At 43.8% G+C, this 26804-nt stretch overlaps 1 long non-coding RNA gene across 2 annotated transcripts in view; it reads right to left on the bottom strand.

Moving 5' to 3' along the window:
* The window catches only part of LOC137157179 (uncharacterized), a 132595-nt gene that overhangs the window by 33178 nt on the left and 72613 nt on the right, over positions 1 to 26804 (bottom strand). For both annotated transcript variants that reach the window (XR_010921020.1, XR_010921021.1), the window contains one exon: positions 24877 to 24968. This is a non-coding gene — a long non-coding RNA (uncharacterized lncRNA). The remainder of the gene's footprint in view (positions 1 to 24876; positions 24969 to 26804) is intronic.

The raw sequence follows: 26804 nt of genomic DNA on the forward strand, positions 1-26804 counted from the left end.
GAGAGAGAGAGAGAGAGAGAGAGAGAGAGAGAGTGTGTGTGTGTGTGTGTGTGGTGGGGGGGGGGGGGGAGAGAATTCCTGGAATGTTAGTGTACAGCCATTCTGCTTTATTTGTATCAATGTAACTGTTGTAAACTGAGACTTAAAAAACCTTGCTGAGAAAAAGAGGCTTCTGGTCTTCAGATTATCCAAATACCAAGCTGTGGTTAAGGAAGACATGCAATGATCAGTGCTGGTAGTATGCTTCACGTAACACACTCTAGTTACCAAGAGGAAACCAAAAGATAGTGAATGGTACAGTACCTCATACAAAGAGATGCTTAGCCCCAAAAAGCAGGGCACAGAATGTCCTATGAGGCTGCACTGACTGTCACTGGCAAGGTATGTTTCTATCTTATCCCATTAACAGACCTTCTGAAGTTTCTCTCATTTACAAAGTTCCTCGGGAAGCCATATCAGGGAACTACTATCATGTAAGGTTTTGTCAATCTCCTTTGCATGATGTGGAGAAGCAGGAATATCTGATACCAATGCACATGACCAGGTTCCCTCTGTTTAGCTCTTTGACCTTCATTCCTGTTCCTGTTTTTTCATTTGTTGTCCCCTGTAATCTGTTGAGTCCCAGTCTCAGTAGTTCCTCCCCTTTGGCTGGAGGAGGGGCTTTTAGCCATGGGCGGACATTCCAGAACCCAAATAGTACCAATGCACATGATACCAGCAGCTGCATAGCATGAGGCTTCAACAATACAAGGTATGAAAAGTGCCTTCTACAGTAATAGTAGGAATAATTAATGATTTCCATCTTGGGATCACACAGAGCCACACTCACTAAGAAACTTAGGTGTTGTGTGTGTGTGGCCTAATCCCATGGGTGTGCCTTGAGCACGCCTACAGACCCCGTTGGCAAGATAGGTAGAGCTGAAACATCTAGTTTGAGGAGCTCACTTTGGGGCTGCAAGGACATTGGTTTGTGCTAGGGCTTCAAACAGCTCATTACAAAATGAGAAACGACTGCCTAGGAAGGAGTACAGTAGAACAAGGTCTGGGGGCTATAGTGGACCACAAACTAAACTCAACTATGGAACACTGTTGCAAAAGATCAGGGATGTATTAGCAGGAGTGTTTAAGCAAGACACAAAAAGTTATTCTTCCACTCTACTCAGCACTGATAAGGCCTCAACTGGAGTACAGTATCCAGTTCTGGTTAGAAAAAAAAAAAGATGTACCTAATTTAGTGGAAAGGCTATATTTAGTAGCTGCAAATCAGCATGTTTTAATGATTGTACCAACCAATGAGAATATATCTTTCTTTAGGAAAATAACAAAGGTCCAAATGCAAAAAATTGACAATTTAAATCAAGATTTCCTGCTTGCTAACTTATATCTTGAGTAAAATTGGTGATTTCAATCACTTCGAATCACTCTGCCACATTCTGAGTCTATGGAAGAGATAAGAATAAAGCCAAGCCTCCTGACGTCCAGTCCAAGCTCCGATCACACGCGAGTAAGATGACAACGAGACCCATGATATAACACCCCAATAGCTAGAGCATGTTGTCACATGCCATTACCTAATCACTTGCATGTGACTGGCATATTAGGCTGATGGGCCAGTTGAGAAATCTGGAATGGAGTTATGAGCAGTGTAGATAAAACTGGGGAATCCATGAGAGTAGAAATAAGGGCTAAACTGGCTGACTTTTAATGGTCGCATAGCACCAGATTCAGGAGAGCACTGGAGTGTAAAGATTTCCTTCAGATTCAAATATTCTAAATCCACAATACTATTATTAGACTACACTGTAAGATCAGGGCCCCACTGTGCTGGACACTGTTCAAATACATAGTGAGGAACAGCCCCAGCCCCTAGGAACTTACAATCTAAGTAGACATGGCAGACAAAGCATGGGAGAGGGGAAGAATTATTATTCCCATTTTACAGATGCGGACCTGAGGCACACAGAGGGGAATTGACTTTGCCCAAGGTCAGAATTAAATCCAGATCTCCTTGAAATCACTGGAACAATGCTATTTACTGATCCACAGTTTTTAACTGACCGGTCCGATTTACTGCAGTTTTACGGTAACCAGAAGGCTACACAGAAAAAGCATTGATCCCAGGTTTTATTTATTTATTTTTTTAAAAAGGGCCAGATTCCAATATACTGACTCAAGTTGTGTAGTTCCTGTGAAAATGACACACACACACGCCCTTACCTCACTCCACAAGCAGCCCATCTGAGTTCGCTGGGACTATTTGTGGAGCTAGGTAGGATTTACCATGAATAAGTGTCTATGAATCTGGCCCAAAATGGAGGTTGCGTAAGCAGGCATCTTCCCATTTTCTAGCAAACTTCTCTAGGAGATCAGCATTAGGGAAGAAGAGGACACAGATGACAGCTAAGTTAGCCCTCTGTAGCCCTGCATTTTGATGACATTCATGAGTACTGCAGTGGAACACTTCTTGGTTTATAATGAAACAAAAGAGGCCTAACATGCCACATCACTGCTTGTGCATGATACTGGCAATAAAAAATAAAATGCTGAGGTCAGCAACATTTAGTGAGTGTTAAAAAGGTTTTGATGCAAACATAAGCATCCTCTCTCAGCTGAAAAATGTTGTGTTGGTTGCTGCCCCTAGAGAAAGCATGAAAAACTTCAGGTGCAACACAATTAAGTGCAGGCAAAGACACTGAAGTGGCACATCTGAGAGGGAACAGATTTGAATCTCTGATTTTTCATAGAAATAACTGCTCCTTAACAAGGATTTTAATTCCACTTAGGGGATTCTATTGCTTAGGTCTTTTGTGTATTTCTCTCTCTCACTGGTTTTGTTTCTTCCTCCTAAGAAGCTTCTTAGCTGTGATATATTCAAAAATTGTTATTATTACATATGTTTAAAGGCACCCATCATTATGTCACCAGGCTGCATTTCACATGACTTAAACAGAGAAGCAAGACCTGCCCAGGTGGCTGACTGCTCAAGATACCATAGCTCACAATGGGCGAAAACTTGAACACAGAAATGCATCTTGCAACTCTTTAAATGTGAGCAGGTTTGTGCTTAAAAGTGTTTCCACTGGGACTGAGTGGCAGAAGAGTCAACCCACTAATAAGAGTGCCTTGCCCCAGCTTCTATTAGATTCCCCTTTGGACAGTCAGTTCCAGCATTCCAGCTGAGAGTAGACCATATGGTGAGCCAGAGATGGAGAGGCAGGTACTTGATGTAAGCTGTCTTTCCATTGGCTTCAACAAGCTTTGAAGCAGGCCCTAAATGATTTGCTCCCATTGAGGCCAATGGGAATCACTTATATCCTGAGGTGTGGGGAGTGTGATCCAGGACTTGGGAACCTAGGAGCAATGATGGGTCTAATGAGATCCCAAGACTATTAACTGTAGAGTGGTTATAGATTTTGCAAGTCCTTACAGGGCTTCCTCATACTGATCAGCATCACCTGTCTCTTCTGGGGTGAGCTTCATCTAACTGGCTGTCTTTTAGGGCCCATTTTTGTGCCAGACATTCAGAGAGTCCATTAATACCTTTAGGTGGCTAAGGAAGAACAAAAGTAAAGTCTCCATGAGATTGCACACAGTGTGTGTGTGTGTGTGTGTGTGTGCACGCATCTTCTCTGACAGGCCACAGTGGACTGGTAACAAAATGGCTTTCAATCTCTGGAGACAGCAGAGTCATTAGAGATTTAAAGGTACAGCATCAGTAAAGGGAGAAGATGGCAAAGAACATTTAAGAGAGGATGGAGGCCAGAGTGCAAGGTGTGTGTCAAAGAAAACAAGACCTGAGCTATACAGATAGGACCTTTGAAGATGGGGACAAGGAGTTTGAAAGAGACAAGAAGCCAGTGGAAGGATCTGAAGCTAGGGATGATGTGTTTGGAGCCACAGGATTCTTTTAATTGAATTTCTATATGGTATTACTTTCTATGTATACATTAATTTGTATGTGCTCTATAGTTTCCTGATTTAGTGTTATTAAAACGGGCTCATATGCCGCCTTTGTCAAAGAAATATTACAAATTAGTCCGGAAAGTAATAGAACTAAAGACCTTTAAAACTAATTGGCCATTGCACAATCTCCTTAATGTCATTTCTTATATAACAAAAAATGGGAAGGCAATTAAGGGCAAGTACCAGTAGTGTAGTCAAGAGTAAACGGAGTTCACTTCTCATTTGGGAAATATGGAGTTTACCACTGCCCAACCTGGAACATCAAAAAGGTTAGTTTACCCACTTCATTTTTTACCACTATACCACTGGTAACTGCCAAAAACAAACAAAAAATCAGTAGCCGGCCTGTTGCATGATTAATATGCCCTTGGCCTTTCTTCTCAAGAAAGCAATGATAAAAGATATTCAGAGCCAATATGGCTAAGAAAAAACTCAACCACTGAATTAAGCTTCAGCTTGTGAATGATGGTGAAGAAACATCTTTAAGAATAATTCTTTCAGAGTCCCTGTTAGGGAAATCAGGTGTTTTTATGGATGTCTCTTTACTGACTAGAGAAAGCCTAAATTTACTTAAGTTTTAATAAACCAGTGCTGCAGCTCCTGTTGGGGAAGGGTTCTTGCCGACAGTTCAGAGAATCATAGAAATATAGGATTGGAAGGCACCTTGATAGGTCATCTAGTCCAGTGCCCTGCACTGAGACAGAACTAAGTATTGTCTAGACCATCCCTGGAGAGTGTTTGCCTATCCTGCTCTTAAAAACCTCCAATGACAGAGATTCCACAGTCTCTTTAGGTAGTTTGTTCCATAGCTTAACTATCCTTACAGTTAGAAATTCTTCCTAACATCTTACCTACATCTCTCTTGATAAAGTTTAAGCCCATTATTTTTTGTGCTTTCCTCAGTGGATGAGAACAATTTATCAACCTCCTTTTAACAACAACCATTTACATACTTGAAGACTGTCACCATGTCTCCCATCAGTCTTCTCTTCTCTTCTCTTCTCTACACAAACCCATTTTTTCCATCTTTCTTTGTAGGTCGTGTTTTCCAGACCTTTAATCATTTTTGTTGCTCTCCTCTGAACTTTCTCCAATTTGTCCACATCTTTCCCAAAAGTCTGGTACTCAGAACTGGATGCAGTACTCAGCTGAGGCCTTACCAGTGCTGAGTAGAGTGGAAGAATTACTTCTTGTGTCTTGCTTACCACATTCCTGCTAATGCATCCTTGAATGATGCCCAAAATGACTCGGTAATCCAGTGAGGCCTCCCTAGTGACTAACAGGGAGGAACGTGGGCTAGGATCAGGGAGAAATCAATTCCACAAGCCCACAGCAGTCAGGCTACAATTGCTTAGAACAGGATGAGAAGGGAGAAGTCAGGTGCAAGAAGATACAAACTTGGAAAAGTGCTCTTTACCAACTCTCACTTGCTCTTAAATCAGCAGTATTCTAGCTACAGCTCAATAATAAGAATAAATAATATCATCAGGATTTGTGTAATATCACTACATACAACCTTTCACTAGCTTTAAATGACATTAACATTAAAAAAAAACAACAAAAAAATAAACCCCAACAATAACAAACCCCCCAGAAAATAGCTACTACATAGGAGAATCTTCAAGCAGTGTGGAGCTCCCATAGCAGCTGTTACCATGGCAAGAGGAAGGGCTGTGGAGACTGCTTCTAAGTGAGTTGAGGTTAGACGTAAAAGATGGAAAACATGGCTTATAGACTCATAGACTTTAAGGGCAGAAGGGACCATCATGATCATCTAATCTGACCTCCCGCACATTGCAGGCCACAGAACCTCACACACCCACTCCTGTAATAAACCCTTAATCTCCGGCTGAGTTCCTGAAGTCCTCAAATCATGATTTAAGTTACAGAAAAATCCACATTTACGCTAGTTTAAACCTGCACGTGACCCATGCTCCATGCTGCAGAGGAAGGCTTGAGATTACTGAGTAAAATCTTAGGGCCAGATCCTCAACTTGTGTACACTTTGTAGCTCTATTGAAGTCAATGAAGTTATTGACACCAGCTCGGAATCTGGCCTGTAGAGGCAAATCCTGAAGTTTTCAGTTTTTACTCAGTCCTTTCTCAAGCAAAATTACCAGTGGAGTCACCAGAAATCAGCTCTGTTTCATACTCAAGGCAGAGTATTGCTTCATCAATCCACTCTAAAATAATAACACTGGCTCTGCCTGTACGATAAAACACACCCCTCATTTGCTTCTGTATCTCTGTCTCATCGGTAACTCTGTGCAGTTTAATTAGGTATTCAGCCATGATAACTTTTAACATCATTATAAGGGCAAACAAACACACTGTACATTATGGAAGTCTTGCCGCTGTTCAGAAGCCCAGGTGGCCATTTACCTCTAAAGATGTACTTTTTCATTAATGAGTTATTGCTTTTTATCAGGCTGCACTTTCCGTATGAGAAAGAATCTTTCCACCCCAGGTAAAAGGGATCTTGGGAAATCTCATTTAAATTTCAAGGACCTCTTAGGGATAGTTGCTAATGGTTATGCTAATTGGCAGAGGGTCTGAGTGACAGTTATGTCCGGGAATGATTTGCAAATCACATTTTCTTGGAGCTTATTAGCAGACTCATTAACTGTACAACAGTACATTACTTTCAGAAATTCAGATCTAAGCAGAAAATTAAAATTATTTGCTAAATGACCTAATAATATTGAATAAAATGTGCTGAGAAAATGAAAACTAAAGTGAATCAAGACTTCAGAATTTGGCAGAAAATGATTTCCATTTACAGTTGATGTTCACCTCCACGTGGGAGACCTTGCAGACTATATACTGTACATTAAAGGTCCATTTGGAGCCCACATCAACAGGGACAACAAAACCAGCATCTCTCACCCACAGCCATTGTTAAGATACAGTGTGCATGTGTCTGTCGGGGGATGGGGGGTTAGGACTAAGAGGTTGTTCTTGCAATGCATCTCTCATCACCCTCTCTATTCCTGCAGGTCCTTTACATCCTTCTTCTCCCCTCCCTGCCTCCACATCAACTGATGAATGCAAGAAACAGTAGACTGCATGATTCCATGTTCTTCATTGGAATCGACCTGTAAAGCCCACTGGAGTCAAAGGAATTCTGTGCAGGTGAAGGGTCCCAATGGGCAGGTCCCTTTGCAGGTCAGGGCCTCACATTTTGGACTGTTCCAAATACTCACTCCTTTCCTCACTCAACCATGGATTTTGAGGACCTTACAAGCCCTTTCTGGTCACACTATATTAGCAGATCTCCTTGGCGGGGATGAAATGTGCTTTGGAATCTCCCACAGAGACATCAAATATCATGGTTTCCAAAAGGTGCAGCAGCAAATTTGTCTGCAATTCAGTTTATTTGCCCATATGTTTAAAATGTTACAAAACTGGCAGGATTTCTTGCTATTCAAAACACATGCTGCAGCTCGATGTATGTTCCCCATATATTTAGAATGTATTGCGTTATACCAAACTACTTGGTGCCAAGTTGTCAAAGGGGGAATCTAAGGGGTGAACCAGAAAAGAAATGGATGCAAGCATGACTTGTTCAAAAACCAGCATTCAGACATGCTAACAAACATTGCCTTACACTTGCCAGGTAACTGCACACCTACTGTTGACACCCAGCTCCGTAGTTTTGCCTCACAGATGCTGATGTAGAGATTTCCCTTCATCTTGGTCCAGAAAGCCTCAATTTTGTTTGGGTTTCAGGTTCCAAATCTCTAATTAAGGGCTTGTTTACACAGCCACATAGTTCAGACTACGGGGGTGAGAATTGCAGCGCACTTTGGTGTGCTGTAACTCCCCCGGGGGCATGCTGCGGGTATGAACTCTAGTTTCTCAGTCTCAGTCTCTAGTTCATGATAATTTAGACCTATTTAGAGAGGGCTATGTTAATACAAACTAGAATCTTTTAGTTCATGCCCACAGCATGCACATGGGGAGTTCCAGTGTAGCACTTTAGGGTGCACTGCTATTCATAGCTCCATAATCCAGACCGCAAAGCTATGTAGACAAAGCCAAAATTCAGTCACATCCACTTGATTTCGTCCTAGACCAGGGTGAAACAATGAATTTCACATGATTTGAATGCAAAACCATATGGTGAGCCAGGATCACGCAGAACCCAGGTCCAGTGACTCTGGTCTGAGTTTTACATTTACGTAATTTCCTTTGGCTTCAGGTTTCATTTGGCCCATTTTGCACATCTCTACCTTATGACGCACACAAGCAACTGTTGGTTTCAACAGGAGCAACACATGAGTGTGCAACATTGCTGATGTGCCCACGGCACTTGCTTCTACTCACACTTACACATTTTACACTCATGCGTTCCACTGACTTCAAGGGAGCTGTTCCTGATTTACAACAGTGTAAGTCAAAGCTGAATCAGGATCTTGAGTCCAGATCCTCAATGGGATTTAGGTGCCTAACTCCCATTGACTTCACTGGGAGTTAGATGCCTCAGTGCCTTTACGTGTCTTGGACATTGTGCCTTGTTTTGGCGATCCGGCTCTAAATGATATTAAAGGGCTTCAGTTTTAAATCTGCTCCATGCTCCAAGTTTCCCAGCATGCTAAGTATACCATTAATCTACTTGGCACACCGGCAATCTGTTTTATGAAACAAAGAAGAAATGCACTGCAGGGGTTATTTATTTCCCATTATGGGCAAACAGCCATGTTGAACATTTAAGGGGACAAGAGGGAGACCCGCTGACATATTTTGTCTTGGAGAAAAAGGAATCCCTTGAGAAATGTTCAGTTTCCCAAACAGTTCTCCATGCTATTCTACAATATGCAAGTTTGTTACTTAAACAAATGCCCTGATTTCCCGTTCTATTCTGTTTCTGGCTCGGCTGGCTGTATCTTAAATATCACACAAAAACACCTCAAGAGGACTGGGGAAAATAATGCTGCTCCTAGGTGCAGTGGCTGTCAGAAGTTCAGATGAGAGTCTTGCACTGGCACTGCAAGAAAACAGCCAGTGTTCCAGGCTGCCAAGTGCTCTATATGGAATCAATGTGTTACCAGATCAAGTCATGCTGTTGGGCATGTCTTGCTTTTAAAACATATTTTAATATATATGAATGTAGTGCTGGTGAATGGTGCTGGATTGGAAGCCCTAGAAACCATGATCCTCTCTTTAACTGGAGAATAACAGTGAACAAGCAAAGTGGAAATGCAATCTTTCTCACACCGCCCCCACCGATATGACTCAGTCCAGACCTGGGCCCCTCCCCCCGAGGATGAGAGGTTAAATCACTCAGTCCTTGTTTCTCAGAATAGGGTCATAATTTGGTACTATGGTTCCCTGTCACCTAGGAACTGGGAAGATGCCACCAAATCTGTTCAAAGAGGACACTGAGATGGGACTGGCTTTTGGCCATTGCTAGCAAGCCTGATCCAAACTCAAATAGCAGGCCTGCAGGTGATGGGCTCTGCAGCAATCCTGTGTGTCATTCAGCTACCTTCGCAATCTCACCCCAACTTTGAAGTTGGAGGGTTGACCTTCACTGCTGTTGGGAATCAGGCCTTGACATCTTCCACTGCATAGTGATTTTAGTTTCCCCCAGCTTACACAGTCAGAAGAGTCAGTCTTACTGGGACGGACGCAAACAAGACACTGCTGAGGTGATTGAACTGAATGTGTGTCTTTTCCTTCTTCAAACACCTCGTGCAGATTATAGTTCTGTCCCTTTACACCAAGTCAGTTCCCTGAATGTTTGATTCAGTGTAAGGAAAGGTTAACCAGGCCCTGTAGGAAGCTCATGGTTGGGCTGGGCATATATACTGATATATGGACTGCAGGCTACAGCACCACTATTAGGGTCATTCTGAATGACCGCTGAGTATTTTAAAGAGGTAGCTTTACCTTCAATGAGCCACACAGCGCAGTTGAACCCACTCCTCATTCTAAATTTCCAACTAATACCTTAAAAATATTCTTTGTCTTCCTCTTTCAGCAACAGAAATAGCTCTATAGCTCATGTCACTGACTGGACAAGGGAAAAAAGGAGAATTATCAGGGCAAACGTGTCCCTCTCCTATAGAAAGCACGTATTTTCCCAACACGGGACAGTGCTTAATAGGCATAATTGAGCTCCAAGTATGGAAAAAAAGGGTAGATTTGTTATTTTCATCTCAATGGTTTCTCTGGAAGCGTTCTCCCTCTGAGTATAATAATGTTATTTTAATGTATACATTGCTTTTCACTTTAATATCATCCAAATTTATGCTGCTCATAAGCTGGTAAATAACTCCCCAAGTGAGAGTAAGATACCAGTTTCTTCAAAGGCACTGGTGACAAGGGGAGGAAAAATCTGTTTCAAGGGAGTTTTGCTAGCTAAAAAAAGGTGCTTCATGTTCTATAATCTAAGTTTCTTATCCCTTCCTATTAGTGAAAGGTAGGAGGAAAGCATCTGTAGCGCAGACCATGAGGAGATTACTGTCACTGCAACATAACATATGGTGCCGCAGAATATCAATAGAATCTGCATCACAATACATAGTCTTCAAGCAGTATACTGCAAAACATTGCACTGTTATTAATAATTATTTGATTACAGTACCACCTAGAATTTTCACCCAAGATTGGGAGCCCACGGAGTTCTGCAGACACAGAGACAAGCCCTGACTGGAGTGTTTACAGTCTCAGAAGAAAAAGTCTTGGGAGATAGGACTTATTATCCCCATTTTACAGATGGGGAACTGGTGAACAAAGATTAAATTATTTCAGCTGGAGTTTCTGGGTTTTCGCCCTATCCAAAAATTTAGCCATGTATTTGAGCCTAAATATGAATTTTGGGGTCTAATTTCAGGCTCCAAGTTTTGAAAATCATGGCCCAAAGTTCTAATCTTGGTTCTGACACTGACAATGTATAACCTTAGTCAATTAATTAACCTTTCCATAAGATGAGGATATTGATACCTATTTAATAGGGACTTTTTGAGGCCTAATTAAATAAAGATTGTACAGTGCTAGGTAAGTGCAAAGTATTAAGGCCAGTGAGTTGCCAGCACCAGCCACATGCCCATTACTTCAGACCATGCAGCCATGGGACCACATCGGCATATGTTTAAGGAACAATTGCTTTGTTTTCACAGACGTTGTGGGTACTTGAAAAGAGGCAAATTTTGATGGAAGTGCCCTTCAAGATCATTATATCAGCCAGCTCCCATCAGCCTACACTACTCCCCTACGACAAGGTGGAGCTTTTCCAATGCTCTAAGAGAGCTTATCTGGTTTCCAGGGTTTCACTTAAACTGGCTGTTTTGGAATTCTTGGGCAGATCCGTGGCTGATGTAAATCAGTGTCACTCCCAGCCAATGGAACTGAATCAGTTTACAGCAGCTGAGGATCTGAAATCTTTTATTGATCTACCTATGGCACTGTTTGGTATTGGCACCTGTCACTCACTACCAGAGCACCGCCCAGGTTGATTCTATTGGCATGGTGAAATCAGTAAGGCATGTTATCATCATGAATTCATTTCTCTCCTCACTACCCCTTTTTTTGGGAAGCTCTGCTTGGGGTGGGGTTTCTTTTTCTCTCCTCCACCCCCCCCCCCTTTCCATCTCTGCGCCCCATCCCCTTAGGGTTAGTGTTGTAAACGTAATTCTGGTTATGGTGGAAAGGGTTTGTAAGTGGGAGGAGTCTTGAAGTTCTGTATTAAACAAATTCCATCCTCAAAGAATGAGGGAGAGAGATGTACAAGACAGCATCACTCCCTCCTTTTTTAGGCGTTCCACCTCCCCCCCACCTTTTTTGTTTTTTCTCCCGAAGTGGGTGTGGGAAAGCATAGGGACATCTGGAATTTCTAACGTACTATAAATGCTAAGGTATCTCCCATGCCCATGGGCTTGAGACTTAAACATTCACCATGTTTTAGACAAGGCACTCAGAGCATCATGATCACAGAATCAGAAAAAAAAGGGAAAACCAAGGGAATGAGCATGATCAGTAACATTTAATTGTCTCTAACATCCACTATGTACTTGTCTTTTAAATTTCTTTATACCTTTTAGATTTTCAGAAGTGAAAAATGGTGATGTCTGGATAGCACTCCATATGGTGGACACAGGAGGTAGATGAAATTTAGGCCTGGTGTGCACAAGGCATGAGGTGAATGAGGTTACAAAGACCCTCTGCACAGAGGCCAGGCACAATCTCAGTTCACATGCTCCCATCCCTAAGCACCAGGAGACATTAGTGCTGACCCCAATGCTAACTCCATAGGTAACAGATCAGGCAAAGGGCCTGCTCCCCCATTTACATTGGCCAAGGAAGTTCAGTCAGCATGGCAGGAAAGAAAGTGCATACTGCACATAATAAAATGATGGGACAATGGCCATCTAAGTGTGCACTCCCCAGAATTACCACAGTGATGGCTCCATAACGAGGTTTACATTGAGATTTTCACTTACGCCAGACTAAAATCCCTGTCTCACCATTTAACTATTGTGTTTTGCTCCAAATATAGCTCAACAGCTCTTCAAATGGTTCCTCATAGCTTAGCGGCTCTCTTCTCTACTTCTTCTCCCCTAAAATCTCTACCCACTCAAGTCCTACTTTCCTTCCTCACCACATAGCCCCACTCTCCCAACATGCTCCTCAATGGCACATGTCCCTCCGTAGTGTTATGTTTGGATACTTGGAAGTTACTTGCATCAGAGAGAAACCAGCAGACAGGAACACAGGGAGATGTAAACACACACACACACAGAGTTTATTCTCCTACTCAAAGACCAGACAGAACTGGCTGAGCTATCCCATAATAGTCTAGCTCTGTTAGCTATGGCAAGCTAGGCAGGATACAGAACACATAGCCTCTACTGCTCCCTGACACCCCACAGGTTTTCTCCTAACCCTCCTCCCACAATCCTGTTTTCTCTAGGTCACCCACCCAGATCCCTCCTGGGCCCCCAAAGCTCCCATGCCTCTCACTCATTGCCTACAGGTGCTCTACTCACTGCCCTTGTCCCCACTGTAGTCCCTACTCCTATTCCACATTCAGTTTGGAAACTTCGCTATTCATCAACATTTAGAATCATCAGCATTGCAACATACAATACTGATACAGCTCAACACTGTTCCAGGTTGAGCATGGTAGGAACTAGAGGATAGGAAGCATGGATAATGATGTAGAGTGGGGACTATAGAGGACTGTGGGGGTCAGGGGGCAATCCAGGAAGGTGGTGAAAGGGAGGTAGTGGAGGATGAGAAGGGGAACTGATGAGTGTCGCATACATGGGTTAACTGCTTATTTCCTTGCTTTGCACAGTTCAGTTGGTGGGCTATACTGTCGGGCAACCTTAACTCAAAGTTGACCGAGTGTTGCATGGGAACGTATGAGTAGGACTTAAAAAAACCTTACTCTATCCCCTGCAAGCTGCTTAATGGTGCCAAACTTGCACTCAGCCTCAATTCAAATATGCACCAGGTCGCATTGGACACAATGCCCAAGTTAGAGATCAGGCCGTACCCATCTGGACTTCAGATCAGATTCCTAACTTCCCCCAAATATACGTCTGGGACATTAGAGCCAATCCTCTCATTTGACCCGTTTCACAGACAGGCTCATGTCACAACATTTGGATTCAGGTCTGAAATTCCCCAAAGTTCCAATGGGTTGGATTTGCTGTGGGTCCATCTCTACTCCAGCCAAGAAAGAATGAGTCAGTAAGTGTTAAGGAAACATGCAACCAAGTGTAATCACAATTCAAATTGAGAGATTTCATGAACAGCCATCTGTTTCCCTTTCCTCTCTCTCTCTTTTTGACAGCCAGCAGTGCCCCTCATTTAATATTGTTCCAGGCCTTGGCCCACCTGGCTCACCAGTAAATTCAGAGCTGCATTCTTGGAGCTGTTGGAGGGGGGCACTGATAGACATCTTTCTTTATTACAGAGGACGTGTATTTCCACTATTTAAAGTATTGATGGGCAAAGGACTTTGCTTTCTTCTAAAGTAAACATACCAGATATTTGTGATGTGTAAGGTTCAAAAGATCCGGCAGGTCTGCCTCAATAAACACCTAAAAATTAAGCTGCTTCTCTGAACTGTCCAGACAAGGTGGCCGCATGACAATTTTTATGCAGCACCCTTCAACCTGAGCCATTTTCCACAATCCTTGATCAGCCATGTCCTGCAGACATTACTCCAGGTAAATTTCCATTTGACTGCAAGGAGACACTGTTAGGTTCTCAGCACCTTTAAAAAAAAAATCAAGCTACTAGTAGCTGTAAAGTGCTTTGAGATCTTCAGATGGAAGATCTCTGAACAGGGAAATTACTATGTCCATAAAATGGTCATCTTTGTAGCAAGTCCATCCTGGAATCTTACTTATCTCCCACTCAACACTAGCTTTCCAGCTCCTCACCGAGGAACCAGATAACTGCTACCAATATGCTGTGCTGGTCCCAATTTTGCATCATTTCAAATCTACTCCATATGCTGTCACGGATGTTTTATAATGTACTTTGCCTGCATACAGGCTGTGCTACACTGGCAATTTTAGGAGCGGCAGTATCTTGGACTGCACCCCTAATTCCCAGTGCATTGCTTTTAAAAACATACCCTGAGTACTAGCAACCCATCATTTGGGCTCTTAATTCTCTGCCGCGGCATCGTTCCTATGGATTTCTGTGTCTGTAGCTATAAAAACAAGGCAATAATTTTATTCCCATGATTGTGGTACTGAAGCTTGTTTTTATCCGAGGCTCTTATCTTCTCCATTCAGAGCCAATGTATCTTATTACTTTGCAGCAAACATGGTCAGAGAGATGAAAGATTCTGTCATATTTTCTCCTTCATATTAAACCACAAGGCTTTATCCCTCTCTTTCATTTTTCAATCTTAGAACTTCATTGTTTCCAACTATCTCTTCCATATTTGAATCTTGACGTGATTTCTGCTTTTTGCCTTTTGTGTAAATGCAAGTATGTGCTTTTCACAATTTATCCACTTTATCCAAACAAAACGAAATTGGTAACACTTGAAAATAACAGACCCACTGAATGCTGGTTCCCTGGTTATTCACTGCAATAGCCTTAGCCTGGAAGACTCAGCAGTATGCAGATACCATAATCACATATTTTGATGTACACTTCTTACCTGTTTCATTCACTGTAAATCATAGCAAAGAAAAGGGACCCAATCCTGGTGACATTAAACACCCAGTGGGCCAGATCCTTCCCATTCCAACATAGCTAGGGAGAAACCCAGGAATTTGTGCACTTTCATTGCCGTGTTGTAGTTGCAGGCTGCCCTAAATTGGGCCATCTTTCCTTCCTCTCTCTCCCCCTTCTTCAAGAGAGGAGGATTAAACTCCTCAATTATTACACTAATACAGTTTAATTATTACCCCCCCCCCCCGTTCTTCTCTCTTCAGGTCTCACAGGCTTTTTTTTTTTTTTTTTTTAAATATAGGTTTTGCCCAAACACAGTGTGAGCTAGCTGTGTCCTGCTAGGGCAGAAACAGGGACCAGCAAATATGGAGTTTTGCAAGCTCAGATTAGATAATAATAATACTCTGAATTTGTACCTCCCAGAGGAAAAAAAGCTGGACACCTCAAACCCCCAGCAGCCTAAAAGAGAGGTGCCTAATTGTGGCTCAATGTCACTAGTCACATTTGTTGTGGGGTGAGCAGTGGGATCCAGTGCAATTCTGGCTGACATTCAAGGAATGAATGCTGGAACAGGGGATCCACCATCCTTTGAGAGGTCAGTGTGGAGGGAGGGGCTGTTCCCCACATGCTTGCCCTCCCCACTGCAACCAGGGAGGGGCAGAAGCTCCATTCCAGACCTCCAGGTCCCATTCCCTGCTCCCTGTCTCCAGCCCAAGCCTATGCCCAGGCCCTGCAGCCAGCCACTGCAGCCATTTTGGATCCAGCTTTCATTCTCCTCCCTTCTGCTCCCACTGCTTTGTGAGTTTACACAGGGGCAGCGCACCTCCCATATTTCCAGTGCAGAGTTGGTAGCCCTCCATTATTCCCCCAGTTCTGCTACCCCAGCTGCAACAGGAGCTGCTGGCCTCTGCAAAGAAAGGCAAGGGGGAAGCTCCTTCTGTTCTTTCAATGCACCCACACAAAGCCAGTCTAGCCTGTTCCTTATGGGATTCTCCTAGTAACCAAGGGATCTTGAGTTCTGTGTCTAGCACAATCCTGGGGCCCAATCAATCAACTCTATTGACTTCAGTGGACTATGGATCAGGCCTCAAGGGCCAGATTTTTTTTAGACACTTAAATATCTTTAAAAATCTCACTTGAAGTTCACAGGAGGCAGCTACCTTCTTGCTACAGATGCACTATAAGCAAGTCACACTGGGGGCCACTTTGGCCCAGATCCTTAAGGTTTTAGGCAACTGACTCCCATTTATTTCTGTGGGAGTTAGATGCCCAAATGCTTTTTATGATCTGGGCCTTCGTGCCAGCATTGGTGGTCCAAAGCGGCCACAGGGCAACCATGAATTGCGCCCACTGAGAAAAAACGCCCTGGTGCGCATTGACTACAGTCATTGCTATCATAGAAACATAGAAGGTTAGGGCTGGAAGGGACCCCAGGAGGTCATCTAGTCCAACCCCCTGCTCAAAGCAGGACCAACCCCATCTAAATCATCCCAGCCAGGGTTTTGTCAAGCTGGGCCTTACTATCTATGACTCTGTTCACCCCACAATCTAGAGAAGTTTTGAGCCTCTATATCTAGCTGAAATGTGGACTAAGAATGGAACTGAACCAGTTTAGAACATTCTGGCACAGTGGCTACTCTTCAGATCTTCACCTAATTAATGTTAGCATGGTAATAAATACTGCAGTAGCATTGTTTGCTAACAGCACATGCTACATTTTTAATAAAAAATACATCATATTATACTAAAATGTAATACCTTATAAATACCAGTGAACAACAGATACATTGCAAAAATTGAAATAATTTGGAATTGTAATAATTTTTGCAGTAAAGTGTTTACTAATGTAATGATAAATAATGGGGTAATAAAATGTAATACTTGCCATATAAACATTGTGAATAGCATGGTAATGTTAATGGGATACATTGCTAATTGGGACCACCTACCATCTGGTCTTTGCTGTAAGTTTAACGTGCTGATCCTGCGTGTGAGTAACTTACTGGTTTCAGAAAGTCACGCTAAATTTAGTGGGATTACTCCCTTCAGTAGGATTGGTCATGGGGCGGGGGTAAAGTTACATATGGGTGAAAGTGCTGGCAGGATCAGGTCAAAGGCTTGCATTTGCCTGAGTTTCCAACTGCAAGAGGTGGGCATATACCCTGCTTGTTGGATCATCGGATATCAAGAAAAACAAGTTCCAAGCTTTTTAAAAAACTTGCCACAGATTTCATTCTGCCCCAAATGCTCTCACAGATGTTTTGTTTATGTCCCCCTGTCCCTCCCCCCGTGCCAAAGCATTTTCTTGCTCTATTAGAATTCTTGATGCACCTGTGCAGAAGTGCATTATTTCTAATATGCTAGAGTGACAACAAGCAAAAGCAGGTTGGTGTCTCAATGGTTAAATCCATAGGAGACCTATAGTGTTTAATGAATCCCCTATGGAGAACTCCACATTAGCCATAGTTTAATGCTCCATAATGGCTGTGAGTAATTTATCCATGAGCAATAGCAACTCCTAGTTCTCTGTGCATTAAGAGTTATTTATGAGGTAATTTTAACAGTTTCACACTGGCTGGTCATTATGTTAGTGGATGTTTACTGACGGTAGTTGTAGCAGAGGAGGAAAAATACTTTCCTTGTCACAGGCTTAGTAGTAAACAATGCTACAGTGGCACTTTGTGTGTTGGTATGGCTGTTTAGAAAGAGGGCAGAAGCAACAGCTGTCTGAAACAGACTAAGAATCCTCTGACCTCGTGGCAAAGAGCATAGTTCTTTTGATGCTTACAATAGTTCTACATCAGTACGGCTCCACGGACAGCATTGGAGGTACTCAATAATGCCTGTATTACATGAGAATCTGGCCCATAGCATCTGAGCTTGAGTCCCTTGCTGGGAAGTGATCCTGCCTTCGCGTGAAAGTGGTGCTGGATAAATGCCACAATCCTACCTTACTTCCATGTTTTCAAACGAATCTGCTTCTCCCGTGCTTGCACCCCTGTTGCATTTGCTTCTCAAAGTGTTAGCAAACAGGTTTACAGGCAGGAAAAAAGAAACCCACAACAAATTTATTAACTCAAATATTGTGGGAAGCGACTGTTTGAATTCCTGATTCTGAGCATTCCCCCTGGAAACAGGAGTCTAAGGCTGTGGCTGCACTGGAGCTAGACGGTGTAATTTCCTGCTTCAGTCGATGTACCTGTGCTAGGTCTGGCTGAACTAGCACTCTAAAAATAGAGGCATAGCCACAGCAGCGTGAGTGGCTGGAGAGGCTAGCGGCTTGAGTACATACCTATAGTTTCAGACAATCATACTGAGGGTGTCAGATAGGCCGCAGCTGTGTGCTGACAGGGCCACAAGCAGCTTGCTGGCTGCAGGTTGAGAACCTCTGCCCTAACCTATCCAATACATCAGATACTGAGCCAGATTCACTGCAACTAGAACAGGGCGTTGTAAGTTACTCCTTTCTCTCCACGTCTGGCCCTCTGTAACCCCAAAGGGATAGGCTGTGAGAAAGAGCAGTCAGTTACCACTAGCACCCTCCTGAGGGTCTACCACGGAGAGAGGAGTTATAGAGCCAATGGGGACTGTCAGTGAGATGTGCTGGATCTTCCTGGGCATACTCCCATGCCAGCCAGCCTTACCGGCTCTTTTGTGGTGGTTGGCTCCTTGCAGCTCCCAGCCCTCCAGCAGCTGCAACTGCTTCCTCTGCCTAACTTTCTATTTTTAGGCCCAGCACCTAGGCTTATACCAGCAGAAGCCAGATCTGGTCTGGTCTTTGTAAAGCAGTAAGTGCCAAAGGATTAAGTGACCTACATTGTCTAGCTGGCAGCCTAGTGAAGGGAGCAGCTCTGCACTGGTGAAAAGGGATGCTTGCTCTGACCTGTGCTCATGGCATAGTCCTCAGCCTTATGATCTCCTAGTCCGCCCCTGTACTGTGAGGCTGGTCTAATGGCAGAGAGAGGCAGACTATCCTACCAGCTAGTGTGGAGGGCAAAATAAAGCTTACTCCCCACACATGCCTGGTAAGATATGCCAGAGAACTGGCCCTCGAGAAAGGCAGAGGAAAGGGAAAGCATTCAAAAGGAAAGAATCCCGCAGGGGTGAAAACCAATGTGTGGGAGAAAATGGCCAGTGGAGATGAGAGGTTTATTTTTAGTTTTCCAGTTGAACTGAATCCAGATAGCCAGAATCATCCTTCTGATGGGCCAGATTTGCATCAGATTTCAGTAAATCCATGTGGATGGCCAAGGAGTTTATATATGGAAGCAGAGATGGGATGGCATTAAACACCTTCTGGTGTAATTCTCCTCTGAAACGTGCAGATGTGTCACAAGACCACCTACTCCGCAGGTCTGTTTCCTAACTGCATTCAGAGCTGGATCAGCTTGAAGTTGGCAGAGCCACCGGGAAAACAAGTGGATTCTTTTCTGGTTTGCACGTCACCAGAAACACAGCTGGTGGGAATAAAAGCCCTGTTCGTGTTCACTTCCAGTTTGCCCCAGCATTCAGTGCCGTAGCATGTAGGGAATTGACTGCAGAGTACACAGAACCTTGCCCAGGGCTCAGCGTACTGTGTATGCCACAGTCACCAGGCACAGGGGAGTCAGCCGTTCTCTGAAGCCAGCAGCTCTGTTGAATGAGGTAAAGAGAAAATGACACTCAGACCTGTGCCAAGGCAGGCGTCTCAGCCAGGGGCCTCCCTTACAAACATTACAAGCCACATTCTGAGATCCTTACTAAGGTTTTATGCAGGCAAGACTCCCCCTGGATCTGCCTCAGTGAGAACAGGACAGACACAGCAGGTGCTAGTGTGCCATTTTGGCACCACCCTGTAATGGGATGATGCAGAGCCAGTTGGCCGGGGGGAAGCACTGAGAGCCACAACGCCTCCAGGAATAGGCAGGTGCAGAGCAGCTGTGCACTGCTAATACCTTTTTTAGGGAGCGCAGCCTGATCCCCCTAGCAGCGGCTTAGCCATCTGTTGTCAGACATGGCCAGTGCCTCAGACGGCCTCCCACGCGTCCTCCAGCTGAACCAAAAAAAACTCTCCCCCTTCCAGGTTAGTGACACTTCATATGGAACAAAGTCCCATGATCTGAGCTGCGGGCTGCCTCTCCTGGGGCCTCCCCTCGCTCGGGGGGAGTGCAGAGCAGCTTCCTCCGACCGTTTTGATGGAATCTGGAAAAGGACAGGAGAACCTAGTCCAGTTCTTCACACCCCTCACCCAAGGCCTCTTCCTCTGCTCACTCCCAGGGTTCTTCCCTCTCCATGAGCCCTCCACGCAGCAGTGACAAAATAGAGAAATTTCTCTTTCCAGGCGGTTCTGCACCTGGCTCCCTCTGCAGCCTTTTCATGCTCCTGGGTAGGGGGCTTGGTGACTGTTGGAAAGACCCACAAACTAGCTCCTCTTAAACTTGCTCTGTAACAGGGGAAGGGAGAGTGTTTATAGCTATCCCCTTTCCCAGCATGCCTCTGTTCCTCAGAATCCCCCTGTATGGGCAGAGCTGGGAGCCAGCTGGAGCTGGATCTGGAACTTACTTTAAAGGGTCAACATCCTGGATAACTGGCTAGCTCTGCTGGCCAGCACATTGGGTGGGTGGGGGGAGCCAGGGCTGGCAGTAGGAAGTGGCTCCTGCATGCCTTCAATCACAGGGTTGCAGTTCTGCCTGGCCTGCCACAGGCTGCACAAGGCAAGGAGTGAAATCTCCTTACGCCCTCCCGCAACACTGCTCGCTGATGTAAGGGCCCAGCCCCATCTGCTCTTAAGTGAGGATTTTATGGTGCGGTCACGTGTTATGATTGACACACCTGACAGGACAGGTGTAACTCTTAGGATATGTCTGCCCTGCTGCCATGGGTTACAATTGCAGCTGGAGTAGACAGACTAGAGCTAGTTCTGATCTATCTAGCTTGGATACAGAAGCTGTGAACATGCAGCAGCACCACAAGCTTCACCACAAGCTAACCCTGCAGGCAATTACCCAGGGTTCTGGGTGGGCTTATTCTGCTTGCACTGATGCTTGTGCTGCTGCAGCTTCCCTGGTCCGGTACCTGAGCTAGCTAGATCAAAGCGAGCTCAGTTACATCTACTTGAGCTGCAGTTGCACCCTGCAACTGCAGCCTACTTGAGCTGGAAGGTGTGATTTGCACTAGTGCCGATCAAGCTACCATGCTAAAAATAGCAGTGTGGCTGCAGCAGGCCAAGGGGAGCATATGTATTGTTTGGATGCAGCCCACAGAACGCAGAGAGCTGTATACATGGCTCGCAACAATAAATAGGTTGAGAACCACTTGGTTAGGGTGATACTAGTCCCCCAAGCACTCTGGACAAGCCTTCCCCAGACAGTGCAATCTGTGACTATCTTTTGAAACTTGATCCAACTTCTCCAGCTCTACTTGTACTTCAGAGGTGGGATGCACCTTGTTGGTTTATTGAGTGGGTAAGAAACTAACTGATCTCTGAGAAGAAACTGCTGAGCCCTGTCACCCATCTCTCTGGAAAATCTCATGGCAGAGGTTTTGTACGTTACAGCTATGGGTGCTCAGCCCTTTGGCAGATCAGACCCCAAGGTCTCACACTGGGCACCCAGAAAAATGAGCAACACAATTAGTGACCAGTTCCTCAACCTTGAGTTCATGTCCCAATCCCCAACCTTCTCATCAGAGTGCCAGTCTCTTTCCAGCCCCACCTAGAAACTAGTTCCTGTTTCCCCATCTTCACTCCAGTCAGCTTCGTCCTCCTTGCTGCCTGGGCCCAGCGGGGGACTCACTGACCGCACCAGAGAGTGCCCTGCTTTCTTAGCTCCTGTGCCCAGTGGCATGCAGAATCTGGGAGGAGCAATTACAAGGAAAGTCCTGCTTGGCCCCTGCAGCCCTGGGACGGCTTGTAACTTGGCCAACGATGGGTGGATTTTTCACAGGGGTGGCAAAAAGCTCATCCCTGACACCAGGGTGATCCCTTTACCAAATTTCCAGTCCTTGCTCCAAAGCATTAGAGCGTCTCAAAAGGATTTTAACAGTTAAAACAATGCATTCCCCTCCGCCCCCATCTTGTTCTTGGAAAAGGCTAAATGATTGGTTCAGACTACAGCCACACACAAAAATAACTCTCAGACTGAGGCAAGAATCCCCGCTTGGAAAATTTCAGCCTAAACAGTTAAAGTTTGGCAGAGTTTTAAGCAACTAAAACCAGGGTCTTATAATGAAAGTGTTAGGCAACCTTAACTATAGGCATTGATACCTAGGCCACCTATATATTCAATCGGAACTTGACTCACGGCCCATTGAAGTCAATGGACACGCTCCCACAAACTTGAAGGGGCTTTGGATCAGTACATGTGTGTTATGAAGCATATATAAGTGTAGGGAGAAATTTTATACTGCAGGATGAACACTAACTCCCATGACTGGATCTCTGTGAAACTCAGTGGCTTTGAAATTCACTGTGTGGATCCATATATCCTTAGAAAAACCCTGGAAAGTCAAAGAGAATTGTAGCTGAAACCAGCGAGTGTCACCATGTTTGGCTATGAAGTCACAAGCTAGTCTAGAATTCCAGATAGGTGCTATATGAAAAGAAGGTCACTGACACCTGAAGGCACCTATCCAGCCTGACAAAGATTTTGGAAAAACTAAAACTCCCAAATCACTTCAACAATAGTGCAGCCTGAATAAGGACTGTCAGGGCTGGACTCCAACACTGTAAAATAATTTAAATTAATAGAGCAGAGAAAGGCAAAAGGGGGGATTTTTTCTCATTTGCTCTGCTTGTTCAATCACAATGATCCCTTGATTGCGCTAAATCAATGATAAGCATGAACATATTAATTCTATTACTCCATTCAGCTGCCTTCCCCACCAATTCCATCTAAAAACACTAGCATGATCTACTACACTAATGGTCATTAACACTGCAGTTTACAATAATGATAATATAAAATGCTTTTGATCAAGTTGTTTTTTCCCTGAGTAGTAATGGATGTATCATTCTAGCCATTTTCATACGTCCCCTGCAGAACTAATAAATACTCCTTTTATTGATTCTATCCAGTCTTTCTGCTCAAATTCAAGATGACCATCAAGCACATGAGCGAGCAAGTGGGCCAAACCTTGGCAGCATGATAATAGAGGAGAGAGATGATGAATGGCATGCACACTCAGAACTATACCTGTCAGCTGGATACCTGGAACGGACTTACTGGGAAGAACAGCAATTTGATGGCATTGTCTAGTCAAATTCATTCAGAAGCAATCCAAGAACAATTAGATATTGCAAGGCATTAGTAACCTTGGAATAGCTTCAATAAACCATTTTCTTCATTTTATTGTGACAGCCCAAATATAAATTTGCTATTTCATGTTTTAAATTTATAAGTAGCCCAAGATACAGAGACTAACTCTTCAGTCTTTAGTAAGGGCCCCAGTAAGTACATTGAATTATTTCTGTGCCCCAAACCTTGCATTTATGCCTGTAGGTGAGGTAGCTTATGAAAGATTAATAAATGATCAACAGATGTTGGGTAAAATTTTCAAAGTTGCATGAGGGTTTTAGGTGCTTAAGTCTCATTTTCAAAAGTGACTTGGACACCTAACTCCCAGAGTGCCTAACCTGCTTAAATGCTTTTGAAAATCCTACCAAGCATCTATTCGCATCTTCAGACACCTAAATACCTTTGAAAAATCTTGCCTTAAGTCACTTGGGTAAAGTTTTCAAAAGCACCTCTCATAAGCATGAGACAAACATGAGCAATATTTGTTATACACATACAGTAGACAGTATTATAAATTATTATAAGACATAATTATAGACAGCCTGTTGTATTTGTTTGATGTTATAACAATTGCCTAATCATCTATTAATATATTAAGCACTTATATTATATACTATATGTAAGTGGAATCTTAATGTAAGGATTCACACTGAATGTTTTCTCCACTCTTATGACTATAATAATATTGTAGTAACAGAAGGTGTAAACTAATTCCATCTGCATATACAACATAGCATCTCTGCACCATTCATTACAAGCATTTGCAATTTAACCTCGCTGCTTCATCTGACACAAAGTTCCAGCCTTATGATAAGGTGCAGAATAATGAAAGACTGCAATTGTTTAGACAGTGCTCAGGGGCTTTGTAATGGGATACAAAGTTTTTCATCTCTGGGTCACCAGTTTGGATCCAGCACAAGCTGCTAGTTATTTAAAGTTAATGATATGTCATTGGATGGTCTTCTACTCATTTCACATAATGGTTCTCAGAACAGTTCTTTATGGACAGGCAGCCACATAATTAAAAACACCTCCACAAATACACTATTTGGTACCTCTATCGGCAATCTGAATAGCGGTAACTGTTGAATGGCACATTGGTACTGATGGATCGCTGACTCCCAGATGAGGTCCATTCAGATCAAAGCTGGGCATCCCAGCTGGTGGAAGCATGTATGTGGAAAACTAAAATGACATTATCTGTGCTCTACCTCTTCCATGGATAGATAGAGCTTTTGTTTCCAGGGCTGTCTCTGTGTTAGCATGACACTTAAAAAACCCCAAACCATCTTTGATTTTGCTTTGACCTTCACAATAGGAGGCAGAACACCACAAGCAGCAAACAGCTATGTAAGCTCCCTTTAAACTGGTGACTCTTTTGCCCTGTGGAATGGATCCAGGTTATGCACAACCCATCTCCAGCTGATAGACACGGGGTCAGAAACCATTGAGAGGAAGCAGGGAACAGTTCTAGCATATATTTATTTGATCTTACCTCTCTAACTGCAGTGAAGACCACTGGAAAGGTTTCTTGTGGCTGAATCTCAGCAATTTGAAATTTCTCAGCAAGATGCCATACAGTGCACACTAAAACAAAAGCAAATACATACATCAGAGGGTATTTGCTATGGCACACCTGGTGCAGATAACTAGGTGCACAGGGGAACAGGAACGGTATATGAAACTTTTCACTCCTAGTTTGAATTAACCCAGCTCAATAGTTACAGTTGTTAATCATCTTTTGCACAGTACTGGAAAAGTACACAGCTCTTTGCCAGGCATTCCTATCCTGATGAACTTACAGCTAAAGGTAGAGGAAATAAAGACCGGACAAGAGCAAGTCTACTCTGTGGAGTATGGTCATTTGAATGCAAACATGTGAGGCAAAGTTTATTAATGGAGGGCTTATGGGAAATGTGCTGGTTATTTCCTTGCTGGGTGAGAAGGGGTGGAAATGCCAGCAATACATGGTAGTGTGTCCGAGGCGAAGGCCTTTAAAATACATACACTTTTAAAAAGTAATTGAAAGTTTATAACTCACAGACATAAAAGACCATTGCCAGTATTGCAATGAACACTCCAATAACTGGGCTTGCAAGTTTGGCATTCATTCACGTTTGCATTTTTGAATGCAATCATTCATTTAGCATGTTGAAAACCAGGCCTTTTGTGTTTAATCAACCTTCAGCTCTTCAACAGGATTCCTCTCTATAGTTCTTACCCTACCATTCCAATATCACTATTACCTGCTACTCTTATGCCGCCGCTGCCCACCATCTCCTTCACTTAATTAGAGCAATTGTTTTTACTTCTATTACTTTATTTCACACTCAGCAACGTGATTCAGTAATTCTCTTCCCATGTCAGCCAGCAAAATACGGCTGCCCTGAGAAGAAGAAAATGAACGGTCGTCGGCAATTGAATCTCACGGGAGATGCTCACCCCATTGCTCATGGCTGCTCCTCAGTCTAGAAAGCTGTACAATTCTTGCCTGTCTTTTTGTTTTGTCCATTAACAGTTCTAGTCTCAGAGAAAAATATTTATGTTTGCAGCTCTACTCATTCCACTTGATTATGCCTCCACCTCCCCCACACACATAGGGTGATCAGACAATGCGATATTAGGGGCTTTGTCTTATATATTCAACATTCCCGCTCCCACCCCTCAAAAGTCCTGATTTTTCACACTTACTATCTGGTCACTCTACCTGCATCTCCATTGCACCACCACCTTCTTCCCCCACATTTTTCTGACTCCTCATAGCTTCCTGCCCCGCTTCCTAACTCATTTCCCCTCTACCTCATATCCTGTACCTCCATATTTTCCTGTTCCTTGCCTGGGCCTTCCAATGGGAAAACCTTCTGAAGGGCAGCCCGGGTTCAGCTCCATTTGAAAGGATGGCAGAGAGGGATCATCTTTGCCAGGGGCCACTTCACTCTCAACTGCGGAGATTGTAGGAGAATGGCAGCCCTCTCGCTGAGATCAGCCTATGGCTCCAGGCCTATTTGCAGCAATGGGAAAGTAGGGCCATTTTGGACAAGGGCACAGCTTGGCAAGTTTTAAGATACAAATCAGAAAATCACAAGCACCTTTTAACAAAAAGGCAAATGTGAGCCAATAGCAACACTGGGAAAACGACAGTTAATTTGTTTAAAATCAGGAAGAGTACAGCTTCCTAAGTGAGGGCTGGGCAACTTTCAGAGACATCCCTTCTGCTATCGTTTATTGATAGCACATGGTTCTCTCGGTTTCTGCAGACAATGGAACCCAGCCCTGTCCCTTCCTCACATACCCTCACTTAGGCACTCAGACACCACCCACTCCCATCTTGTCCTTCTTCCTAACATTTAGCTCACTCCTCAGCCAGCCTCCCAGTCATTGCCCAAGTTCAAAGTATAAATCCAAACCATTTCCCCAGCATTC

Source organism: Emydura macquarii, unplaced genomic scaffold (assembly GCF_026122565.2).
Source record: "Emydura macquarii macquarii isolate MOO-44397 ecotype Brisbane River unplaced genomic scaffold, CSIRO-AGI_Emac_v2 contig_1483, whole genome shotgun sequence".
In the NCBI taxonomy this organism is placed as follows: domain Eukaryota; kingdom Metazoa; phylum Chordata; order Testudines; family Chelidae; genus Emydura; species Emydura macquarii.